Raw genomic sequence first — 24,482 nt, 5'->3', positions numbered from 1 at the left:
ACTAGCCGACTGCATGGTAGGCATTACGCCTATCAGATTCCGTGTGCCCCAGGTCAACGCATCCGAAGAAAACGTTGTCGTGTCTGCAGCAGGACTGGAAGAAGGAATGACACCAGTTTTTATTGTCCCCGCTGTCCTGACCAGCCTGGCCTATGCGTAGGGCCGTGTTTTGAGAGGTACCACGAGCAGGTACACTATTAGAACCTAGGGAACTCCAGACACAGGAGTAGGCACACACTCAGTGGTCTTTTGCACATTGTCGCAGGGAGAGGAGAGGTAAGCTTGAAGACCAAACGGGTAAGCATAAAAGTGGGAAGAAGGATCGGTTTCCATGCTTGATATTGCTGATCTGTCCTGGATTGGCGATATAAGACGGCATGTTTGAATTTCCCTTGAGTGTGGACACCCCCGGTTTATATGTGATTTGGGCCGATGATGATGCTTTAATGCCACACAGAGTCATCTCTATTGGCAGGCATATTGCTGTATCCTACAGGCATAATGCTGTATACTAAAGTTCTGAGGCCCAGTCACATAAGTTGGTGGCTCACCCTGAGTGCAGGGTGGCACGGGGTGTCTCTCTTCTGAGGTTATCACTGCCATTGATGTGGAGGAAGATCTGCCATTGATGGGGAGCAAGGTATGTTTGCCGTTCATTTTTCCTTTCAGCCCAGAGTGCATTACTTGTATACCCAATATAAGGAGTATAGCAGAAACTCCTAATACTGGCCATACATGTAATGATTGCAGAGACCCTAAAATGCCAGGACAGACTCCACAAATGACCCCATTTTGGAAAGAGGACACCCTAAAGTATTATGTGAGGTGCACGGTGAGTTCATAAAAGATTTTAGTTTTTGTCACAAGTTAGCAGAATTTTTTTTTTTTTTTTTTTTTAACAAAGTGTCATTTTCCGTTAACTTGTGACAAAAAATAAAATTTTCAATGACCTCACCATTACCCTCATGGAATACCTTGTTGTGTATTCTTTCCAAAATGGGGTCATTTGTGGGGTTTGTTAACTGTCCTGGCAAGTGGGCGGGGTGCTAAATTGTGAGCACCCCTGTAAAGCCTAAAGGTACTCATTGGACTCTGGGCCCCTTAGAGCAGTTAGGGTGCAAAAAAGTGCCACACATGTGGTATTGCCGTACTCGGGAGAAGTAGTACAATGTGTTTTGGGGTGTATTTTTACACATACCCATGCTGGGTGGGAGAAATACCTCTGTAAATGACAATCTTTTGATTTTTTTACGCACAATTGTCCATTTACAGAGTTATTTCTCCCACCCAGCATGGGTATGTGTAAAAATACACCCCAAAACACATTGTACTACTTCTCCCGAGTACGGCGATACCACATGTGTGGCACTTTTTTGCACCCTAACTGCGCTAAAGGGCCCAAAGTCCAATGAGCACCTTTAGGATTTCACAGGTCATTTTGCGGAATTTGATTTCCAGACTCCTCCTCACGGCTTAGGGCCCCTAAAATGCCAGGGCAGTATAGGAACCCCACAAATGACCCCATTTTAGAAAGAAGACACCCCAAGGTATTCCGTTAGGAGTATGGTGAGTTCATAGAAGATTTTATTTTTTGTCGAAAGTTAGCGGAAAATAGATTTTTATTGTTTTTTTCACAAAGTGTCATTTTCCACTAACTTGTGACAAAAAATAAAATCTTCTATGAACTCACCATACTCCTAACGGAATACCTTGGGGTGTCTTCTTTCTAAAATGGGGTCATTTGTGGGGTTCCTATACTGCCCTGGCATTTTAGGGGCCCTAAACCGTGAGGAGTAGTCTGGAAATCAAATTCCGCAAAATGACCTGTGAAAGCCTAAAGGTGCTCATTGGACTTTGGGCCCTTTAGCGCAGTTAGGGTGCAAAAAAGTGCCACACATGTGGTATCGCCGTACTCGGGAGAAGTAGTACAATGTGTTTTGGGGTGAATTTTTACACATACCCATGCTGGGTGGGAGAAATATCTCTGTAAATGGACAATTGTGTGTAAAAAAATCAAAAGATTGTCATTTACAGAGGTATTTCTCCCACCCAGCATGGGTATGTGTAAAAATACACCCCAAAACACATTGTACTACTTCTCCCGAGTACGGCGATACCACATGTGTGGCACTTTTTTGCACCCTAACTGCGCTAAAGGGCCCAAAGTCCAATGAGCACCTTTAGGCTTTCACAGGTCATTTTGCGGAATTTGATTTCCAGACTACTCCTCACGGTTTAGGGCCCCTAAAATGCCAGGGCAGTATAGGAACCCCACAAATGACCCCATTTTAGAAAGAAGACACCCCAAGGTATTCCGTTAGGAGTATGGTGAGTTCATAGAAGATTTTATTTTTTGTCACAAGTTAGTGGAAAATGACACTTTGTGAAAAAAACAATAAAAATCTATTTTCCGCTAACTTTTGACAAAAAATAAAATCTTCTATGAACTCACCATACTCCTAACGGAATACCTTGGGGTGTCTTCTTTCTAAAATGGGGTCATTTGTGGGGTTCCTATACTGCCCTGGCATTTTAGGGGCCCTAAACCGTGAGGAGTAGTCTGGAAATCAAATTCCGCAAAATGACCTGTGAAATCCTAAAGGTACTCATTGGACTTTGGGCCCCTTAGCGTACTTGGGGTGCAAAAAAGTGCCACACATGTGGTACCGCCGTACTCGGGAGAAGTAGTATAATGTGTTTTGGGGTGTATTTTTACACATACCCATGCTGGGTGGGAGAAATAACTCTGTAAATGGACAATTGTGTGTAAAAAAAATCAAAACATTGTCATTTACAGAGATATTTCTCCCACCCAGCATGGGTATGTGTAAAAATACACCCCAAAACACATTATACTACTTCTCCTGAGTACGGCAATACCACATGTGTGGCACTTTTTTGCAGCCTAACTGCGCTAAGGGGCCCAAAGTCCAATGAGCACCTTTAGGCTTTACAGGGGTGCTTACAATTTAGCACCCCCCAAAATGTCAGGACAGTAAACACACCCCACAAATGACCCCATTTTGGAAAGTAGACCCTTCAAGGTATTCAGAGAGGGGCATGGTGAGTCCGTGGCAGATTTCATTTTTTTTTGTCGCAAGTTAGAAGAAATGGAAACTTTTTTTTTTTTTTTTTTTTTGTCACAAAGTGTCATTTTCCGCTTACTTGTGACAAAAATTAATATCTTCTATGAACTCACTATGCCTCTCAGTGAATACTTTGGGATGTCTTCTTTCCAAAATGGGGTCATTTGGGGGGTATTTATACTATCCTGGAATTCTAGCCCCTCATGAAACATGACAGGGGGTCAGAAAAGTCATAGATGCTTGAAAATGGGAAAATTCACTTTTTGCACCATAGTTTGTAAACGCTATAACTTTTACCCAAACCAATAAATATACGCTGAATGGGTTTTTTTTATCAAAAACATGTTTGTCCACATTTTTCGCGCTGCATGTATACAGAAATTTTACTTTATTTGAAAACTGTCAGCACAGAAAGTTAAAAAAATCATTTTTTTGCCAAAATTCATGTCTTTTTTGCTGAATATAATAAAAAGTAAAAATCGCAGGAGCAATCAAATCGCACCAAAAGAAAGCTTTATTAGTGACAAGAAAAGGAGCCAAAATTCATTTAGGTGGTAGGTTGTATGAGCGAGCAATAAACCGTGAAAGCTGCAGTGGTCTGAATGGAAAAAAAGTGGCCGGTCCTTAAGGGGTAGAAAGCCCTAGGTCCTCAAGTGGTTAATTAGTACAGGGCACTGCACCATGCTCAATATTTGTTTCACTAAACTAACATAAGAACTAATTCTCGAGGAAGTAGTTGTAATAAAATATTCACACTGCGTGTTATTTGATGTGGTTGTTTGAGCACACAGGTTCATTTACCGCAGAGCAGGAGTTGTCCAAGGTACTGAAAATGTGGTAACGCTTCTCTAGATCATTGGCAATTAGTAAAGATGTTTTTTTGGTTTTAAACGTAATTTCAAAACAAACTGTAGGATGGGACCTCAATCAGAGCTCAGTAATGCTGCCTTCAAGAAAAAGGTGTGGTGAAAAGTGAGAACAGAGTCAGCAAGAGTATAGTATCTCCTCCACTCCATTGATAACCCCCACAAGCCCTTTAGCAATGGGGCACCTTATAAGGGTGCATGGGAAACCTTCTCTCCTCACAAAGTGTAATGCCAACAGACATGGCACTCTTCAGGCACCCTCATGCCCCAGAGCTGAATCATGATAAGTGAGTTTTGTGCTGCCCGTTCTTTATATAGTTAATGATCACATTAATGGAGCTCTGAAAGTGAGTGAATACACCATGCCTAGGATCATCATCAGTTTGGTGCAGACTGAAGACAGAAGCATGCACTTATACCTTGTTAACCACTTAAGCACCACGGGCTTAAACTCCCCTAGTGACCAGGCCATTTTTTACAAAATAGGCCACTGCAGCTTTAAGGCCTCGCTGCAGGGCCGTACAACTCAGTATACAAGTGATTCCCCCCCCCCCTTTCTGCCCACCAACATAGCTCTCTGTTGGTGGGCTCTGATTGGTGGTGCAGTGTTGTTGTTGTTTTTTACAAATATTTATTTGTTATATTTTAAAATAAATATGCCTATTTTTTGTTATATATTTTTACTACCCAACCTCACTCCCTCCCCCCGCCAGCCAATCAGCATCAGCATCGGCGTGTGCAATCTCCTGCAAATCCCCACCCCAGGACTTTACACCAATCAGCGTTAGGCGGTCCTAGGGCTGCCGCCGCAGCCACGCCCATCAGCGTGACGCGGTTGGCAAGAGGTTAATCTATATCAGAAAATAGGGATGCATAAAAAGTGAATTGGGCACTGTATTTTGATAGATGGGTATTTTCTGTCCCCCTCCTATCCTGAAATATATACTTTTTGATGAAAGGGTGTGAAGAGCAGCTACACACTTGCTGCCTCCCTTCCTGCGCATCACCAATCTCTATGCAAGAGAATAAAGCTGGTATTCATATGTCAACAGACACACCTTTTTTGTTATTTATCGTACATTATACAGATGGAAAAACTGTACCAGTAGTTAACAAGCTGGCCTGAATCATTATATAAAACTCCAAAATGGGTCATGGATGAGTATTCCAGCATGACAAAGACCCAACACACATGGCCAAGGCAACAAAGGAGTTGCTCTAGAAGAAGCACACGAAGGTCCTGGAGTGGCCTTGCCAGTTTCCAGACCTTAATCTCCCCACCTTTGATGGTAAGCCTTTTGCATGGCCCTCCCTCTTTGTGTATACTACTTGATTGTGCACTCTGCCCACAAAATAATGTGAACTGATTTATTGGGACTACTACTCCAGTGTATGGTCTGGCTTTGGACGTCTTACTGCTTATTACCTGTATTGTGTTGTCTGTCACCCCTATTATCATTAGTGACAATTGTCCTCAATTCTGGTAAGGTTTTCAAACAAATTACCTCATGTACGGTAATTTTCCTTATGAGGTAATGACATTTAGCAATTCTGGTAGGTTTTAGTCATGTTTTACCTCATGCTGTAAATTATGAGGTAATTTGTGAGGTAATTTGCATTAATTTTACCGAAAATAGGTATTCTCATGGAAATTAGGGGGCATGTTAGCACATAATTTACCGATCTGTTTAAGACCTGCCTGTATCTGGAGGTAAAGTCAATTTGTATACATTGTGCAGTTTTTAGTGGCATTCCTATTGCTGTTTTAGTGGAGTTCCTATTCAGGCTGTGTAATAGAAAAGAATAGTAGAAATAAAACTCCAAATATTTACTAGAATTTTTTTTTATAGGGGATGCCTAAAAATATACTTTCCATAGCTTGCTACATCATCAAATACACCATCCTACCTAAAAAAAAAAAATCTTCCAAAGACTATCCTAACTTATAGAAGACAATTAAAGACAATTATTATTTATTTAATGCATGCTTACTGATGAAATACCGCACATTTTACCGCACTTTATGCAATTACCGCACGTTTTACCACAGGTTTTATCGCATGTACAGAAATGTCGAAAAAATCCTTCAGAATTGCCAAAAAAAGGAGAAAATACCACATGAGGTATTTTACCTACAAAAAATATTTACTTCACATAGCTACCAGAATTGAGGCCATCCAGTGTGCAACTAAAGTATTAGAGTAATGTTGACTGAAATCAGTGTCAATGTAAAGCAATAGGTTGGGTATACTCATGGTGCAGCAACAGGGGATGACTTGTAATGCTGAAAAAACAAGGAGTGAAGTGTACCTATGGTGTATTACCCTTTTATTTACAATCACAATAATGCATAAAGAATTGCACATACAAGAAGATCATGAAACAGAGCATATCTCAAGCAGATACAACATACAGTGGGTTGCAAAAGTATTCGGCCCCACTGAAGTGCTCCACATTTTGTCACATTACTGCCACAAACATGAATCAATTTTATTGGAATTCCACGTGAAAGACCAATACAAAGTGGTGTACACATGAGAAGTGGAACAAGAATCATACATGATTCCAAACATTTTTTTACAAATAAATAACTGCAAAGTGGGGGCGTGCATAATTATTCAGCCCCCTTTGGTCAGAGTGCAGTCAGTTGCCCATAGACATTCCTGATGAGTGCTAATGACTAAATAGAGTGCACCTGTATGTAATCTAATGTCACTACAAATACAGCTGCTCTGTGACGGCCTCAGAGTTTGTCTAAGAGAATATTGGGAGCAACAACATCATGAAGTCCAAAGAACACACCAGACAGGTCAGGGATAAAGTTATTGAGAAATTTAAAGCAGGCTTAGGCTACAAAAAGATTTCCAAAGCCTTGAACATCCCACTTCAAGATGGAAAACGTCAAGGTATATATAAATATATATATATATTATGTATGAGTGTGTGTGTGTGTGTGTGTGTGTGTGTGTGTGTGTGTGTGTGTGTGTGTGTGTGTGTGTGTGTGTGTGTGTGTGTGTGTGTGTGTGTGTGTGTGTATTTCTGGCTAATTGACAGATATTTATAACCAGGGCTGTGGAGTCGGAGCAATTTTGGGTACCCGTAGTCGGATGATTTTTTGTACAAAATCCACAGCCCTGGTAAGTATTAGACTAAGGAGTTTGAGTCGAGGAGTCTGAGTCGGAGCCATTTTGGGTACCTGGAGTCGGAGTCAGAAGATTTTTGTACCGACTCCACAGACCCTTTGGTCTTAGTGCAGTCAGTTGCCCATAGACATTGCCTGATGAGTGCTAATGACTAAATAGAGTGCAGCCTGTGTGTAATCTTATGTCAGTACAAATACAGCTGCTTTGTGGCGGCCTCAGAGGTTGTCTAAGAGAATATTGGGAGCAACAACACCATGAAGTCCAAAGAACACACCAGACAGGTCATAGATAAAGTTATTGAGACATTTAAAACAGGCTTAGGCTACAAAAATATTTCCAAAGCCTTGAACACCCCACGGAGCACTGTCCAAGCGATCATTCAGAAATGGAAGGAGTATGGCACAACTGTAAACCTACCAAGACAAGGCCATCCACCTAAACTCAAAAGCCGAACAAGGAGAGCGCTGATCAGAAATGCAGTCAAGAGGCCCATGGTGACTATGGACGAGCTGCAGAGATCTACAGCTCAGGTGGGGGAATCTGTCCATAGGACAACTATTAGTTGTGCAATGCACAAAGTTGGCCTTTGTGGAAGAGTGGCAAGAAGAAAGCCATTGTTAACAAAAAAAGCATAAGAAGTCCCGTTTGCAGTTTGCCACAAGCCATGTGGGGGACACATCAAACATGTGAAAGAAGGTGCTCTGGTCAGATGAGACCAAAATGAAACTTTTTGGCCAAAATGCAAAACACTATGTATGGCAGAAAACTAACACTGCACATCACTCTGAACACACCATCCCCACTGTCAAATATGGTGGTGGCAGCATCATGCTCGGGGGGGTGCACCTCTTCAGCAGGGACAGGGAAGCTGTTCAGAGTTGATGGGAAGATGGATGGAGCCAAATACAGGGCAATCTTGGAAGAAAACCTCTTGGAGTCTGCAAAAGAATGAGACTGGGGCGGAGGTTCACATTCCAGCAGGACAACGACCCTAAACTTAAAGCCAGGGCAACAATGGAATGGTTTAAAACAAAACATATCCATGTGTTAGAATGGCCCAGTCAAAGTCCAGATCTAAATCCAATCGAGAATCTGTGGCAAGATCTGAAAGCTGCTGTTCACAAACTCTGTCTATCTAATCTGGCTGAACTGTAGCTGTTTTGCAAAGAAGAATGGGCAAGGATTTCAGTCTCTAGATGTGCAAAGCTAGTAGAGACATACCCTAAAAGACTGGCAGCTGTAATTGCAGCAAAAGGTGGTTCTACAAAGTATTATTGACTCAGGGGGCTGAATAATTATGCACACCCCACTTTGCAGTTATTTATTTTTAAAAAAATGTTTGGAATCATGTATGATTTTCATTCCACTTCTCATGTGTACACTACTATATATTGGTTTGTCACATGAAATTCCAATAAAATTGATTCATGTTTGTGGCAGTAATGAGAAAAAATGTGGAAAACTTCAAGGGTGCCAAATACTTTTGCAAGCTACTGTACCTACTTGACATTCAGCTTGGCTAAGGTGAATGTCATTCACCTTCTTCCTGTTGTTACAGTGCACGCATTACTTCCGATTCACATACTGAGGACATCTTGTGGACAAATAGTAAAAGTAAAAATACCTACACTTAAAAATTTTACTATTAATTAACTACACTAAAATTAACTATTTCCCTCCCACATCTTCCCATAGTACCCAAACACACAGATATATATATATTATAAATATATATATTATATATTTACATAAAAAAATACATAAATAGTTGCCTTAGGGACAGAACTTTTTTTTTAATAGGTATGTGAAGAGGGTATATAACTGTAATTTTTTAATTTGCGGGCTTATAATTAGTAATGGACGCAAAACTGAAAAAATGCACCTTTATTTCCAAATAAAATATTGGCGTCATACATTGCACTAGGGAAATATTTTAAACATTGCAATAACCGGTACAAATGGGCAAATAAAATGTGTGGGTTTTATCCATAAATAATTAATTTTTTCAATTTTGTTCTTATTATTCCAATTAAAATGTGTTTAGAATAAAATAACTCTTATCATAATGTACCTCCCAAAGAAAGCCTAATTGGTGGCGAAAACAAGATATAGATAAAGTCATTGTGATTAGTTGTGATTAAGTTAGTTGCTGATGTAACGCTCTTACCTGCTTTTGGTTCCAGCGAGAGCTCAGGCACCACTTGGCTGCTGCAGGATGCTTCCTTTTTGTGATTTCTGCAGTGGCATCCCCAGCACCCCTGCGGCTGTCACTCAGCATGTACGTTCCTCCAGCCTCCCCAGGGGGACGTGCCAGTCCCAGAGCAGTTCTTATAGGTTGAGGAGGCGGGTCTAGTGGGTGTCAGCTGACACACTGGTCAGCTGACACTTTTCTGCTGGAACCTTCGCTAATTGGCCAGTTCCTTTTCTGGGCTGGTCTGTGATCTTTTCCACCTGCAAATAAGCTCTGTTCATTCAGTTGCTCACTGCCCGTGATAGCAATCAGTACGCTGGTTTTGCTCGGCACTTTATCACTCCATGATAATTATATTGTATTTCAATGCAACTTTCATTATTGTATTTCAATGCGACTGCCAGACTGACTTAGATACGACCTTAGCTTTACTGACTACTCCCTCGCCTAGTCCTTTGTACTGCAGCCATCTGATCTAACGTGTATGATCCTAGCCTGTTACCGACTCCGATTCTGCCTAGCTCACCGTACTGATATTGTGTATTAGTCCACATAGCACCTAGAGTGATAGCTGACAGGTGAAAATTGCTCTGGTCCTAAAGGGGAAAAAACCCTCAGTGGTCAAGTGGTTAAACCGCCAGCAAACAAGAACATTCTGAAAATATTTGTTATATTACTTTTCCACCAACTTTTAGGTGCTTTTTAAAAATGCTTAAAAGTTATTTTAAAGAGAATATGGACATTGTCTCATAGGAACCAGGATAATAATAAATAATCTATTACATTCTACTAAATGTTGCAGCAGTGCCTTTCTCTAAGTGTTTGTTTCCATTAGGGGCTAGCATAATTGGTCCTTTAAGGCTGCTTTCACAGTGGGACGTTAAAGTCCCACGTTACAGCAGCCTGTAATGCAGCCCAACTCACAGTAATGAAAAATCAATGTGCTGTTCAGAGTGCCCATGTTTGTTATACTGGGCTTTAGCTGCGTTAGACTGCTTGCACATGCTCAGTGACTAGCCACATGGCTAATTAATATTCACTGCACTGTGGTGGACTGGTAGTGTTGTCCAAATCATGAATGAATTGTGCATTTGATCCGGATCTTTTTTGTGAGTCGAATCATCCGGATCATCACAATGAACGATTCGGTTCACAGTGGATGTCTGTCTGGAAGAAACAAGAACATACAGAATGTACAGTGCAGGGAAAGTCGTGTCCTGCTAGTCATTTCACCCCCAGTCTGCTTCCCTAGTAAAATGATTCAAATGATTCGGTTCAAAGATCCGGATCTTTTCAATGATCCGATTCGAATCATCCGAATCCTTGAAAAGATCTGGACTTCCCATCACTATCCTGGAGCGGCTGTTCTATCAGTATAGATAGAATGAAAACAGCACACCAAGAGCTGCATAACTCGGCTCAATCTGACGTCCAACTTCAACACCACCATGAGTTGCGTTAGGGGCACGTTATGCGACCTTAACGTCCCCTAAAACGCAACGTCTTGGTGTGAAAGAGGCCTAAATGTAGGCTTTATGTAAAGTAATGGTCAGTTTGCATTTTTGCAAACTGAAAAAATGCTAAAAGTACAGAAAAACAACATTTGCAGGTGCTTCTTCTTGTGATCCACTGCGATGTGCTGCTGCTGCTATCCCGGGTGAGCTATAAAATGTTGCTCTATCATCACTTTATAAACAGGCTCCTAAATATCGCCAGTCTTTATTGCACACCTGCAAAGGCTATGTAGGTGATGATTTCCAGACCTGAGCAGTGCAGGCTGAGGAGGATGTCCAGGGGTACCGGGAATATCTGTGATAGTAAAGGACTCTTGGCAGCTTTATGAGGTGCCCTTGGAAACATGACAGTAGGGATCACTATATATAAAAATAAATAACCCAAAGCTGTCTAAAGTAAGCCACGACATTCCAAGCATCACCTTTGGTAGCAAGTCATGTTTCTTTATGATAGTAAATATTGCTAAAGAGAAATGTTATACATTTTTTAAAACTAACCTGGTTACACATGTATGTTTATAAAGACTCCAATACTCTACAAAATGATGCTTATCGATAAACCTTGCAAGCCCAAGGATTTATGAGAAAAGCTAAGGCATTTCTAGAAATCTCTATGAGGATTTCCAGGAACACCTCCGTATTTCTACCAGTGTAGGGCTCTTTTTAATTAAACTGCTACTATAGCGTTTCCCACTAACCTGGGATTGCTTTCCATCAATGGGGCCAAACATTGATGATGAAGGCTGGGGCCTGACTTCCAGTTGTGGGTCCAAATAACCTCAAATTATTTTTTTTATTTAGAAAAGGAAGCATAACAACTGTACAAAGAAAACCAATACAGTACTATTCAGCTACTAATGGATGGAATAAAATCTGTGTAAAATCTGAAATGTAAAAAATATACATTTTCAAGTTTGGCTTCTAGCCGGGGCCGGATTTACCATAAGGCACTGTAGGCATGGGCCTACCAGCGCCTAATGATAGAAAGGTAGCTCACTCTGCCTTCTTCCTTCCTTCCATTTGCAGAGTCCTGAGTATAGCGTAAATGAGAGGTTACTCACCCGGCTTTCGGCATTCCACTGATGTGATCATCCTTCAGTCAGGGGTAACTTAATATTGAGGGTGTCAAACACCTGTGGGGTTCTTTCCTTTTGCATGATCGCTAACTCAGGAAACGATAAAGTCTTTAAAGGGTTGCAATCATATAAATCCGGCATAGCAGTACCTGAACCCTCTATAACAGGGATTATAGATTGATGGTATACCTTGAAATGAATCAGAGCACTCAGTATTTGATTTGATATAAAAAAATTGTATTTGCTTATCATACAGCATATAAACAAAATATGAACAGTTCCAAGTAGCATTTCCTTCTAACAGTATTCCATCTCATCAGGCCTTTATAGCCAAACAATCATGAATCTTCTAAGTACATTCAACAAAGATCTATAACAGTTGTGTCATGTAGAATACGATCAAAAGTAGTCTCATCTGCATTAGTAGCTATGTAAAAACTTGTAGTAATCTTCTTGAAAAAATAACATAAAAAACAGCTTCTAAGTGAACTTCTTGCTAGCATCTTAACAGAACTTAAGGCTGAAAATTAATAAAGTAAATCACCAGAACATTAAAGAGACACTGAAGCGAAAACAAAATATATGATATAATGAATTGGTTGTGTAGTACGGATAATCACTAGAAGATTAGTAACAAAGAAAATATTCTCATATTTTTATTTTCAGTTATATGGTGTGTTTTATAACATTGCATCATTCTTTAATATCTGCAGTTTACACACTACTCAGCATTCTAAATGATTTTTTTCAGATCAGTCTTGTGAACTATTGATAATTAAAAATAAATATTAAAAAATACTATTAAAATGAAAATTATTCACTGACAGTTGAGATAATAAACTTCAAAAGAAAGTCTTCTCCACGACTTTGAAAGTTGTAGAGCTTAATGGGTTTTTTGCATAGAGATAACAACTGGAGTTTCTTAACTCTTCCTGAAACAATTAGACTTTTGTCTCTGATCCTAATGTTTTATTTCTTAGCTGTACTACACATACAAATCATTGTATCGTAATTTTTTTTTTCTCTGTCATCTCTTCAGCATCTAGAACCACGTGTGGGAAGGTAGCGTCTGGCTTGAAGCTGAGTATTGTCTTTCAGAAGAAATCTGGTCGAGATGTGATGTGCTATGAGCTTCCGCTCCTATTTTTATAGTCAATGGATGCAATATGGCTGCCTAATTTGGAATTTCCCTAAATCTCTGGTTCTGATTGGCTGAGATTTCTGTGCATCACTCGCTATCTAGTTTTGAATAGCTGACATTTAATTAAAATTATTTACAAATACCTTTAATTTATGTGTGGGAATTGACGTAGTTTTGGATATTTATACATACTGACATTTGCTTATCGGGTCAATTTGACGTCTTTAATTAAAAATGGACATCACCAGCCAGTGTGTCTTGCATTCCTTTCTCTCTGACCTACTGGTTGACTTATTTGCCACAGACATTGGGATTTTTAAATATTAAACAATGTAATTCTATCTATCTTTTTATGACGTATTTCTGATAACATGTCCCTCTACTATTTAGTTTGGAATGTGTCTGTCCTTTTGCAGAAATTAAGTCGGACATTTTGACTCAGCAAAGCTGTGAATTACATATATAGTAATTTAATGCTTATTGAAGAATGCAGGGCTTTAACAAATATACTCATTTTTAAATATAAAGCCGATTATATAATTCTTCTTAAAACAATTCATCATATAAGATATACTTGCATATTAAAACATAATAATTTAAACCCATTTTCTAGGTACTGTATTTGTTTCATTTACGAACTAAATAAATTCTTGAATAATTTCCACTGGCAAATGTGACTATTAAATAATGTTTAAGTAATAGGAAAAGCCCTTATTTGTTTTATATTGTTGATGTCTGTTCCCAATACATGGCATGTGTTATCAGCTATCAGTGTTCAGCTAGCTGAAATGTCCATGATGCAAAAAGAATATGTAAGCAATCTCCTAGCTTACAAATTAAAATAATCTCTTATGAAAGTTTCACTGTCACTCTCAAATTAACATTTTCATTAGTTAAAAAGTCACAGAGTAATATTTTAAAGAAGTACTCTAACTTCACAGTTTGCACTGACATTAAAACATATACATATGACAGCTTTTCCTGCATGAACAAACCATCACAATTCTGACAAGGGTACCTCTGGCTACCTAATGCTAAGGGACACCTATAGCTATGACAGGTAAAGGAAGTAAGGGAGAAGTGACAGCTGGGCCGGCCAGCAGCACACTTGCGGAGCGTTTGGGGGGTGCTGTAGGTTCATTGTAGGCAAAGTCTAGGGTGCCAAGACATCTGTGCTTAGATGCTCCTGTGAGGCAAATCTGGGCTTGCTTCTAGTTCATTCATTTGTTCCCCCTATAAATTCGGGATGGTATTCTGAATGGTGGCATTGGCTGGGCATGTGCAGCACTGTATCACATGATTCTGTGTGGTTTCTCCCTTCTTAGCCTCGTTCTCTCCTTCTTGTTTTGCTTGTGCATAAGCTTCTTTATTCAAGGATGTCAAATAAGTTACGTGTAAAGCAGGGGTGTCGCTAGCCCTATTTTGGGGGGGCACGTGCCCCCAATCTGTCCTGGGGTGCCACGGATCTCTTTGCGCCGCCACCCCCTGTTAGCGGCTCCCTCCAGCCGCCGCCGCGTCACTCAGACCTCAGGATCAGGCGGCGAGCCGGCGACCAATCGTGCGGGCGCTAGGACCCAGCGCCCGCACTGATATGCAGAAGTGACATCACTTCCGCATATCGAGCGGGTGCGTCCGGCGCCCGCTGGTACTGGTCGGGTTGTCGCTGATCCTGAGGTCTGACTACACTGCCAGGTGAGGGGGGAGCGGCGGCGGCTAGAGGGGGGGGGGCCTCCCTGTCACTCACTCACTACCTAAAGGGGCTTCCTGTCACTCACTCACTACCTAAAGGGGCTCCCTGTCACTCACTCACTACCTAAAGGGGCTCCCTGTCACTCACTCACTACCTAAAGGGGCTCCCTGTCACTCACTCACTACCTAAAGGGGCTCCCTGTCACTCACTCACTGCCTAAAGGGGATCCCTGTCACTCACTCACTACCTAAAGGGGCTCCCTTTCACTCACTACCTAAAGGGGCTCCCTGTCACTCACTCACTGCCTAAAGGGGCTCCCTGACACTCACTCACTACCTAAAGGGGCTCCCTGGCACTCACTCACTACCTAAAGGGGCTCCCTGGTACTCACTCACTGCCTAAAGGGGCTCCCTGGCACTCACTCACTGCCTAAAGGGGCTCCCTGTCACTCACTCACTACCTAAAGGGGCTCCCTGTCACTCACTCACTACCTAAAGGGGCTCCCTGTCACTCACTCACTACCTAAAGGGGCTCCCTGTCACTCACTCATTACCTAAAGGGGCTCCCTGCCACTCACTCACTACCTAAAGGGGCTCCCTGTCACTCACTCACTGCCTAAAGGGGCTCCCTGGCACTCACTCACTGCCTAAAGGTGCTCCCTGGCACTCGCTCACTGCCTAAAGGGGCTCCCTGTCACTCACTCACTGCCTAAAGGGGCTCCCTGTCACTCACTCACTACCTAAAGGGGCTCCCTGTCACTCACTCACTACCTAAAGGGGCTCCCTGTCACTCACTCACTACCTAAAGGGGCTCCCTGGCACTCACTAACTACCTAAAGGGGCTCCCTGGCACTCACTCACTACCTAAAGGGGCTCCCTGGCACTCACTCACTACCTAAAGGGCCTCCCTGGCACTCTCACTACCTAAAGGGCCTCCCTGTCACTCACTCACTGCCTAAAGGGGCTCCTTGGCACTCGCTCACTGCCTGAAGGGGCTCCCTGTCACTCACTCACTGCCTAAAGGGGCTCCCTGACACTCACTCACTCCCTGAAGGGGCTCCCTGGCACTCACTCACTGCCTGAAGGGGCTCCCTGGCACTCACTCACTGCCTAAAGGGGCTCCCTGGCACTCACTCACTACCTAAAGGGGCTCCCTGTCACTCACTATCGGGGTCCCTGTCATTAACTACCTAACTGGAGGCGCCTGTCACTCACTAGCTAACCTGGGGGTCCCTGTCACTCACTACCTAACTTGGGGGGCTACCATATTCTGCCTATTTATGTGAAATGCTGTCTATTTAAGTGCCTCATGACTGCTGAATTTGTCTTGTTGGGAGCCTTATGATTTGTTGGGGGCCTCAAGATTGCTGAATTTGTCTTGTTGGGGGCCTCATGATTTGGTGGAAGCCTCATGATTGCTGAATTTGTCTTGTTGGGGGCCTCATGATTTGTTGGAGACCTCATGATTGCTGAATTTGTCTTGTTGGGGGCCTCATGATTTGTTGGGGGCCTCATGATTGCTGAATTTGTCATGTCAGGGGCCTCACGATTGCTGAATTTGTCATGTCGGGGGCCTCACGATTGCTGAATTTGTCTTGTCGGGGGGCCTCATGATTGCTGAATTTGTCTTGTTGGGGGTCACATGATTGCTAACTGCGAGACTATGGGAAAAGCTGAATCCTTATCATTTGAGACAGTAGCATTAAACCTACTTTTTTAGCTTTTTAAAACAGAAAATAAAACTGTGAGGTTCTAAAAAATTGAATACATTTTTCAGGAGTAGGATGGATGAAATTGTTTATCTTCACAGTTTATTTTCAACTTGGATTTTCCATAATGTTCATGTATGAGTTAAAACGTTTGTACAGTATTTAGTTTAAATTGCTGTTGCCACTTTGCGATAGATAAGTGACTTTTGGGTTGCAGTTTGGGCACTCGGCCTCCAAAAGGTTCACCACCACTGTCATAATCTAATGTCCCACCATTGCTAGGTTCATGTAAATTTGTCTCCATCCGTTACCACACCTATATTCTGGTCCATGGCCCATCCATTTTTCGGTGCGGCGCGATAAGCACGCCGCAAAACGTGATCCTCATATTTTTGGCACGCTAGCTGCAGTGTGCTGAATTCTGCTGCCTACAGTATGTACAGTATACGCTGTTCTCTAGTGCCTGCACTGTGTGCTGATTTACCTCCAGTGTGTACAGTGTAAGGTGTTACTCTGTGCCTTTACTGATTGTAAACCAGCTGTATTGTATGCTGATCCCTGCTACTTTCAGTATGTACAGTATTAGCTGTGAAGCCTGGTACACACATACAATTTTGATTAGCCAATTTTAGCTCTATTCATAAAATTCATTGTCTGTTGGCCCACTTACTGCACGGGGGTGGTAAAATTGGTGGTCAGTGATTGACCAATCAAAATTGTATGTGCATATACATCTTTGATCTATGCCTATACTGATTGTAAATTATCTAAATAAAGGACAGGGGGCTCCATCCAATATTTAATCCTCTCCACTCCTAAGGAGCCTGTCAGCCCTGCATCCTTTAAAAGCCTGAAGCATTCTCGTCGGATGCAGCATCCCACCTTTAAATAGCAGTAAGTGTAGGGAGAAAGAGAGCCTAGCAGTCATCATGTGATTGTGAGGTGAAAACAGAGGTTTGGTATTTCGACTTTGTTTTCCTATCATTGCACCAGGTAACAGATGGTTATATGGAGGATAATATCTTTCTTCAATTGTTGAATATTTTGCTTAAAGTCAAAGCTACCTTTATATGAACCTCCAGCCAAACTTTAATTCACTTGATGCTTCTAAACCGCAACAGATAGTTGTTGACGCTCAGACTTTAATTCCCTTCCATCATTGCAAGACCGACTGCCAAACCATTCACTATGGAGAACAGAAAAAAATATTTAAGGAGTTTATATAAAAGGCTATCTTTTCTGTCCAAGAAGAAATCCTATTAATGCTTTCCAAATGAATTATTAGGCATTTATCTATCCAGCTTAAGTAATGGAACAAGACACATCAAAGGTTCACACTTTCCATGTGACCTCTTCAATAACCTCCTTCTCAGAAGAATATCTTATTCTAGGATCCATCTCAACTCTAAGATAACAAAAATGATCAAAGCAGGTAAAGCTGCATATAGGTTTTAAATAACAGGCAATGTAAAGTGCTCTCTGATTATTAACTTTAGTCTGTTCGCGAATCCTTGTATAGACATGAATGATGCACAGCCTGGCTGACGTAGGTACAGGCGTAGGGATGACAATGCTTAGGAAAACTCATGTGATCAGTTTTGCTGGTAATGATCATGTGTTAAACCAGTAAAGGTACCCATAGACCTGACGATTATGGGCAGATTCGACAAAGAGAAAAATGTATCTCTAATCGAATCTGATTAGAGATAATTTAGTTTTTTGTTGATTCTGTCCATATTCTACAGGCCGATTCCCGTCCGATTGCAGCATGAAATCTTCAGGGAATCGACTGAGTCCACACTGCCGCTGCCCCCAATGTATAATGTGAACCCATGTGTGTGCATTATACATTACCTGTCTTGTAGCAGCCTCTGCACGGTGTCCGTAATCCTCCGGGCGGCTCTCTGTACATGTCACTGGCGAATAGCGTCTCACGTCAGACACTATGCACAGACGTCAGACAATATGCACCAGTGGCGTGTTCGGAGAGCCGCCCGGCGGTTACGGACACCGTGCGGAGGCTGCTACAAGACAGGTAATGTATAAATGCACACCGTGCACATTCTTATACATTATACATTCTTATACATCTATACATAGTGACGGTAGCGGCAGGGGTTTCATTGTCTTGTTGCTTGTTCCAGAAATCGTCACACACCCGACCAACCAACTTCGTCCCGACATCTTGCGGCATGCGCGATTGACCATGCGACCAATTTCCGTCCCAAAATTGGTCGCTTTGTCGGTCGGGCAAGCACTTGGTGGCACTGATTTTCATCCAATTGGATTATATTAATCTATTTGGATGATCGATCGGCTGCCAAGTCACCTGATGTATGGCTACCTTAAAGAAAATCTGTAATGAAAATAACTCCCCTAGGGGGTACTCACCTCAGGTGGGGGAAGCCTCTGGATCCTATTGAGGCTTCCCCTGTCCTCCTCGGTCCCACAGCAGCGGCAAAAATCCTCACGGAGCGGCACGATGTAAATATTTATCTCTTGGCTCCAGCGCAGGCACAGTATCCGCTCTTCCCACAGAGATAGACGAAAATAGCTGATCTCCATCAGGCCGCTCTACTGCGCAGGCACAAGTCTCCTGCGCCTGCGCAGTAGAGCGGACCCGACGGAGATCGCTATTTCCGCCTATCTCCGTCAGAAGAGCCGAAACATCACCCCTGCTGGAGCCAGAAAAGGTAAATATTGCACACCGCGACAAATTGTCGCCTGTGTGTTCCTGGGGCTGCAGCGAGACCGCCGTGGGACACAGGACGACGGGGAAGCCTCGATAGGGTCCAGAGGCTTCCCCCTACTGAGGTGAGTACCCCACAGGGGAACTTTTTTTTCAGTACAGGTTTTCTTTAAGTCATCACAGCTAATCAGAACCTTACAAATCGATCAGCTGATCAGACTGATCACATGCTTCTCTACAAGTTCTCCTAAGCATTGCCATCCCTATACAGGAGAGGAAGGGCAGCAGGGCAAGAGCTGGGGGAAAAACAATATCAAACAGCTGAAAATTATATGTCTGCACTGTTCTGACGAAGGGGATCCTGCGTGGCCCTGAAACAATTGTCAATGATTGGTGTTTGACACATGCATTTGATGGGGGAAAAAAACACATTTCTGGTCTTGTGAAGCCTGATGTGCTGACCGATCCTTGGACCTTTAAGAAAATTCTGCTGTGGTCAGTTGCTATTCCCCAAGTACCAGTGGTTTCAGAGGACACCTGTATAACCTGATATGACCATTTCAGATGACGGAAATCTTATGTCTGTTCTAAGCCCATTTACACAGCTACATCCATTTATTCTTTTACCACTTACAGTACAACATAAAAGTCTACAGCACTCTAGAAGGTACCACTATAAGCATGTCCCTGGAGTGGACTTGTGTTCCTTCTGCAGCTGCATTAGTGTAAAGTAAAGATCTCCAGGAAGCTGTGTACTGCGTGGGGTGAACCCGGAGATGGGGCTTGTGAAATAATGTCCAGAGGACAGATATTCACAATAGAAAAGTTACTCAGTTGGGTTGTTTTTACAACAAAATGCAGCATTTGTAGATCGATCCCTATATAGACCTTTGTCCAACATGGGTCATTCTTGATGCAGGAAGAGGAAAACCAAATGGCAGCATGGGCTTCACAGCGGGTACCTGAATCAGATGTTGAAATTTGCATAAGCATTTCAGACTTAAAGGATACCACAACTGACATGTGACATAATGAGATAGACATGGGTATGTACAGTGCCTAGCACACAAATAACTATGCTGTGTTCCTTTTTTTCTTTCTCTGCCTGAAATAGGTAAATATCAGGTATGTAAGTGGCTGACTCAGTCCTGACTCAGACAGGAAGTGACTACAGTGTGAGCCTCACTGATAAGAATTTCCCCCTTTTTTATCTCTTTCTTGCTCTCAGAAGCCATTTTCTTCTAGGAAAGTGTTTTATAGTTGGAATTTCTTATCAGTGAAGGTCACACTGTAGTCACTTCCTGTCTGAGTCAGGATTGAGTCAGCCACTTACATACCTGATATTTACCTCTTTCAGGCAGAGAAAGAAAAAAAGGAACACAGCATAGTTATTTGTGTGCTAGGCACTGTACATACCCATGTCTATCTCATTATGCCACATGTCAGTTGTGGTATCCTTTAATAATGCCGTCACATTTTGATAACATGTATGCAATATTAGCTAGAACCCCTTTGTTACAATGGAAATGAACCTCATCAGGTATAGGGCACAAGCAGTGGGGCTGAGAAGCCGTCCTGTGAACTCAAAAGCTCAAACCATGATGGATATAAGAAATGTACTAATTAGGGTTCTAGAAGAGATCTACTTTCTACAAGCTTACTTCTTGCAGCAATAAACTATGGCTTGCCCATTCTTCTATGCAAGGAATGTGCAGTGGATGGGTGCATCTGCCCTATTCCCATATGACACAGCTGTGCCAGTATACAATGGGCTCATAACACCCACCATCTTACCAGCTGACAATAAGCATCTTTACCTCTCCCCCAGTGTTTCTGCAGCAGTGGACCAGAATCACCCAACAGCCCACTTTGATAGCTGTAGTGAAGTGCCAAGTGGTTCAACCCCCGTTCAATACAAGCAAATAGAGTTGCCTGCCTCCATTGCTTAAACATGCCCCTGAACGCATTTCCTGCATTGCTCTACACAAGTGTTTCTCCACAAAGTTCCACATTTCTTATACTTAAAAAGCTATGTCAAGCCTGAGAATACCCTCAACCTATCAGAAGTACCCCCTGGAGTAGTGGTAACACACGCTGAGAACCTAGGCTCCACACCATACAATTTGGGGTTTGAATAGCAGTCATGAATATGGAGAGAGGGCCAGGGGTGTCACTACAAATCATGGGCTACCCCAGAAACATTTTGATGGGGCTCTCCCAATGTTTACACCCTATTACATGCCAACCCCTTGCGACCCTCATAGTCTGGGGGCCCATCTTGCAAGGGTCATAAAATAAGTTTGGATATCATAATTTTTACACCCACAGTAAGTGTAGCCACAAAAACACCTGGTCTGAAGGCTGAACCCCTTTATTAGAGGGAGTGAAGTAGTAGCTGGGCCCCCCTTACAGGCCTAGGCCCCCCCTGCAGGCATAGAGGCTGCTCCTCTGTAGTTACAACTCTGGAACGGACCCAGGCACTAGTGTGATACAGAGCACCGAGATCTGCTCTGCTCTGCTTTTAGTGTGAACAGGCCTTTTAAAAAATTGTAATAAAGTAAAACTTTCCTGGATTCATCTATTTTTGAAAAAGCTCTTGCTGTGGATGCTGCATAAAATGACGATTACATAGCACTGGTGATAATAAATAATTAATAAATCAGGCCCCAAGAAGGTCAGATTTACAAGGGCATCCGGAGTCAAGCTTATAGCTCGTTCCATAAAGACAGCTTGGAGTTCAGCTCGCATCACTGTAATACAGCAGAGCATGTGGTTGGATAGCATAAAATATAGCGCAAAGCACTAAACACAGCATGCTAATATTGTCCTTCAAAATGATATTCTGGCCGCAAAAAAGGAAGATCACAGTCAGCTCATCCCTGACCCCAGATAAGTCATGCATTGCCTCTTAGGAAAAAAAGTTACTCACAGCTCCCAGTTTTGTGAATGTGGACAAACGTTGTAAGGTGAAATGGAGCTGCCAAGTATAGCACAATATTTGGGCTCCGAGCACAGCCTGGTTATACTCAACATGGAATTCAGTTCATTTATTAAAACAGGCCTGAGCAGTCCAAAGGAGCTTACAGCGGTGCTCACATACTGCCAGACACAGCTGCCCTCCTGGCAATAGCTGAGGCTTTCTGATTGCCACTACAGACCTGCTGTGTATATATAGGATTGTTATCCCAATAAGCTCTCAAAGGCTCTGCTGTGCACTGCACTTGTCATCATTTCCAGCTGGGATTACAGTTACAACCTGTTGTACTTCCATTTCCACTGATGTCAGCTGCGAATGGGCCCAGAAAAGTGATGTGCCCAAAATGATCACTGCAGGGTGAGCTGGAAAGCTGAAGTGCAGGAATAAAGACTTGTAATGAGCTCTTCCTTGTTTTATGCCGGCGTCAGAGGATAATATTTTATATACAAGTCAAGGGAAACCACGATCAAAAGACAAATAGGCTAATTCTCCCCTGTTGAAACATAGACAGCAATGCAAAGCCAAAAGAGCTTCTAATTGTCTTCCACTGTACATAAAACTAAAATAATGGTGACAATTAAAGTTGGGTTTTATAGTTCACCACAAGGCACTATTCTAAATATAGAATTATATATCGCCAAACATTAGCTTTTGTATGAAATGAGCTCTCTGCAGTGCAGCTGAGCAACTAACAGCAGGCTTTATGGGCAGATCCAGTACTGCTACTTGGCTCAAAGAGGGCCTGTAGTGACATATAGTATAATGCAGTAAATTATTCCAGATACCCACTTTGTTGGCAGTTTTCCTGGTTTTAGCATCAGAAACACTTCTTACAGCAATATATTGCTGTATGTTGGATCGTAAACCCACACTCCCAGTAAAGGTTAGCCTAGATGTTTACATAAGCGTAATTCTCTTCCCAGAGTATTCTGGGAGACCAGGTATATTTTGTATAGACTTCAGAACTCCCAGTAAACAAGCATTCTGCAGAGATCACCTACCAGCAGTAAAGATAAATTGCAGTATGTAAATCAGGGAGAGGAAAGATTTTACAATGGGCAAACACTGAGGACCCTTTCATACTGGCGCAGTGCAGCATTTTACCGCAGCATACCGCTGGGGCAATGTAAGTCTAGGGAGTAGTTCACATTGCCTGCGGTGTGCTGCACCAGAAGTACCCTATCTAACTCGAGCACCACCTATGTTGCTGTGCAGCTCCCAGTGATGCTCAGATACCCCCCAATCACGGATTCCACTACTCGGCCGTGGTTGAAATAAAATCCGGAAATGGCGTGATTCATTTCCTATTTGAAAGAGGACTCACAATATTTTTCCTGTGAATGAGGCATTCCCGGAAATTCACGGCCGTGATCACGGAAAATTTTAGCTAATAGCAAAGCCCCCATACATGCTACAATCACCAACATTGCATGGATTATAAAGGTGAGATGTGGCTACAACTTAAAAAAAATTCAAAAAGAACTTTTAGTTTTTGAGAAAATCGATTTTAAAATTTCAAACAAAAAAGTATTTGTGATTAAAAAGCCGCCAAAACCCGCTGACTTTAGCAGTTAATAGCAAAGCCCCCTTACATGGTAGGGACACCAAATTTGCCAGATATGTTCAGAAGAACATTGGGAACAAGAGGAAAAAAGACCTTATAGTTTTTGAGAAAATCAATTTTAAAATTTCAAAGGAAATGTGTTTAAGTATGTGTTTTTATTTCACTTACCCTATATGGAAATGGGTAAGGGATACTCATTTCTTCTGGGAGGGGGGGCCGGCATCTGGGAGTCCTCTTCTTAAAGGGGACTCCCAGATGCCACCATAAACTCCCCCAAGGAGTCATCGCCCCCACCTCCTCCTGGGGCACCGGAGGTGGGGAAGAGCCTTTTGTCCATGAATTGGACAAGGGGTCCGGGGGAAAGGGGAAGGCTTGGCCGCATCTCTCCCCCGGAGCCCCCTCATACCATGGACCATGCGGGCTGGTATAGCTCAGGGTGCGAAGCCCCAGTCGGACGGGCCTCCGCATTCTGGCTCTCCCAGCCTGCATGGGGGACAAGGGGCTACAGAGGTTTGGGAAGGGGGGACCCCACTTAATTTTTTTTTGGGGGGGGGGGGGTATCCCACTATCAGCACAAAAAATATATATATATTATTTTTTTTAAATATTATTTCCCACTATCTTTTTAACATATCCTGCATATTTGGTGTTGCTAGGATGTAAGGGGCCTTTGCTATTAACTGCTAAAGTTGGCAGGAATTGTTTCACTAAGAACTGTCATTTGCCACATCTAAATGTATACTTTATTCCTTTAAAATTTTGAAATCAATTTTCTCAAAAACTATAAGGTCTTTTTGAAAAAAAAAAAAAGTCCGCTTGTTCCCACTGTTCTTGTTA

General features: G+C 42.4%; 1 protein-coding gene across 2 annotated transcripts in view; it reads right to left on the bottom strand.

Annotated features, from left to right (window-relative positions):
- Positions 1-24,482, bottom strand: part of CHRDL1 (chordin like 1) — a 133,905-nt gene that overhangs the window by 101,192 nt on the left and 8,231 nt on the right. The window contains exon 2 of one of the 2 annotated variants that reach the window (XM_068249607.1): positions 17,480-17,601. The exons of the other annotated variant lie outside the window; for it this stretch is intronic. The gene's annotated coding sequence lies outside the window, so the exon portion shown is untranslated. The remainder of the gene's footprint in view (positions 1-17,479; positions 17,602-24,482) is intronic. 2 annotated transcript variants of the gene reach the window in all.

The sequence above is a fragment of the Hyperolius riggenbachi genome, chromosome 8 (genome assembly GCF_040937935.1).
Source record: "Hyperolius riggenbachi isolate aHypRig1 chromosome 8, aHypRig1.pri, whole genome shotgun sequence".
NCBI lineage: Eukaryota > Metazoa > Chordata > Amphibia > Anura > Hyperoliidae > Hyperolius > Hyperolius riggenbachi.
Note: the sequence above shows the minus strand (reverse complement) of the source record. Positions and strands in the feature narration are given on the sequence as shown.